This window comes from Nannospalax galili, unplaced genomic scaffold, assembly GCF_000622305.1.
Source record: "Nannospalax galili isolate Female #2095 unplaced genomic scaffold, S.galili_v1.0 scaffold591, whole genome shotgun sequence".
Taxonomy (NCBI): domain Eukaryota; kingdom Metazoa; phylum Chordata; class Mammalia; order Rodentia; family Spalacidae; genus Nannospalax; species Nannospalax galili.
The window spans coordinates 2,284,150-2,286,596 of record NW_008330926.1 but is presented as its reverse complement, the minus strand read 5'-3'; positions in this window follow the sequence as shown (position 1 = coordinate 2,286,596).

Below are 2,447 nucleotides of genomic sequence, written 5' to 3'. Positions count from 1 at the left end.
GGAGGTCAGAAGAGGGCTTCAGATTCCCCTGGAACTGGAGTTAAGGACGGTTCGTAGCCACCATATGGGTGCTGGAAATTGAACCTAGGTCCTCTGCAAGAACAGTCAGTGCTCTTAAACGCTGAGCCATCTCTCCAGCCTGATTTGCCGCATATTTAAATCACTAATAAAATGAAATATTTAAACAGATAAATGCTTATTAATGAGCAAGTGGGAAGGATAATATACTATACAAATTTGTCTGGCTGAGAAGAAAAGAAGTGAAACCTGAGCATGGTGGTGCACACCTATAATCTCAACACTCAGGAGTCTGAGGCAACACTGCAGAGAGTTTGAACTAGGCTGGGCCACATAGCAAATTCCAGACCAGGCTGGGCTATAGGGTGAAACTGTCTCATAAACAAACAAACTAATAAAGAGAGTGAAGATGAATCAGCTATTTGGAGAGCCCAACCCTGCCTAGAAGATGAGGCACACCTTCTCCCTTTGGCCTTGGGCTTCGGTACAGATGCTGGAACTGCAGGCCTATGATGGAGGTGCTGGGAGACACGGTTGACTTGGCTCTGCAACCCAGTGGCAGGCTGCCTCTAGGTAGAAAGACCTGTAGAGAAATCAGAACCCAGTGAGAGAGACCTCAGAGGGGGTAGGTGGAAATCTGCATCCACACCTCAAGTCTGCTGCCTTACCTTTGTGGAGTGGGAGATGTACACCCCACCTCAGGAGCAATGCTGCCCCACTGCCTGGGACCCACTTCCCTAGCAGTCTAAGTCCCCTCCCATTTCCTATCTTCTGAGACCTTCCTTCCCTTCAATCCAGTCTACTTGTACCACTATCACTGTATCCTCCGCAGCAGTTTTGGTCTTCAGACCTCTCTCATCCGTTTTTGTTTCAGTTTCTGTGTTTGTTATGTGTCTCTGACACTGGAGCATCTGCTCCAGGAGAGCAAAGATAGTGCTGATTATCCACTGCTGCATCCCCAGGGCCTGCCCACCTTGCACACATGGCTCATAAATAGTGGTGGGAAAAATGACTGAGTGGCTTTGGCACTGCTTGTAGACATTAAGAGTCAGAGAACTAGCCAGGCATGGGGGCACACCCACCTGTGCCTGTAACCCCAGAACTCCAGGGACTAAGGCAGGAGGAACACAAGTTCCAAGGCAGCCTGGGCTACAGACTGTGACTCTGTCTCCAACAACAACAGAACCACACATCTCACACGACTGCATCTGGGGTGCCCCGTGTGCAGGTCAGACAGCAGGAGGAAAGTCCCGGAGTTTACAGTCCTCCATGCGTACCACAGAGGACAAGTTCAGTCCCCAGCCCAGTCTGATCCCTTTGGGGACAACAGCTGCCTAGAGCCAGCAACTCTGGCCAGACTTTAAGAAATTACCTCACTGCCTGCATCTCAGATTTTCCTCCCTTGCTTGACTGACAGAGGAGTCACCCAGCCCTCGCAGAGACTAACAATTTTTATAACTTCTCAGTCCCAGGCAAAGAATATTTCTACTCAGTTGTTTCCTTTCCTCACAAGAGAGGTATTCATAATAAACCACCACTCACACAGGGTGTGGGCTCCTGTCTGCATCCCAGCAGTCAGGAAACGGGGGTAGATTAGGAGTTCAAAGCCAGTTTCAGCTATGGTTTGAGGCCAGCCTGAGCTATGTGAGGCCCAATCTAAAATAAATAAATAAATAAATAAATAAATAAATAAATAAAAGTAGGGCTGGAGAGATGGTTCAGTGGTTAAGGGTACTAACTACTCTTGTAGAGGATCCGAGTTCCATTGGTTCCAAGGGATCCGTCATTCTCTTCTGACCTCCAAGGGCATTGCACGATAGGGGTGCACTTGCATACATGCAGGCAATGAACTCACACACACAAAATTTTTAAAAATTAAAAAAAAAGTGGTGCCACTTCAGTTTGGGGAAAGGTTGGCCCAGGAGAGGGATCTTCCTGCCTCAGCCTCCTAAATGCTGGTGTTACAGGTATGTGCTGCCAATCCCTGCTCCCTGCAGTCACACCAGAGTAGTCTGTTCTTAGGAGTGAGCTCACTGACCCCTGCTGCTCTTGTTTTTATGAAGGGTCCCAGTCAAGCACTTAAGGATTAACACTTGATTTTTTATGTTCAAAACTAAGCTGGTAGGCAGGGAGGAGTGCTGGAGAGATGGCTCAGGGATTAAGAGCAATGACTGCTCTTGCAGAGGACCCAGGTTTGATTCCTAGCACCCACATGGCAGCCAAGAGCTGTCCATAACTCCAGTTTCAGGGGATCCAATGCCCTCTTCTTATCTCTGTGAACATTGTACAACATGGGTACACTTGCATACATGCAGGTAATATATGCATACACATAAAATAAAAAGAATAAAAAAATTTTTTAAAGACTAAGCTGGACAAGGTGTCCTGTCACCTTGTATGATTAGAAAGAAGGAAAAAAAAGATTTAAT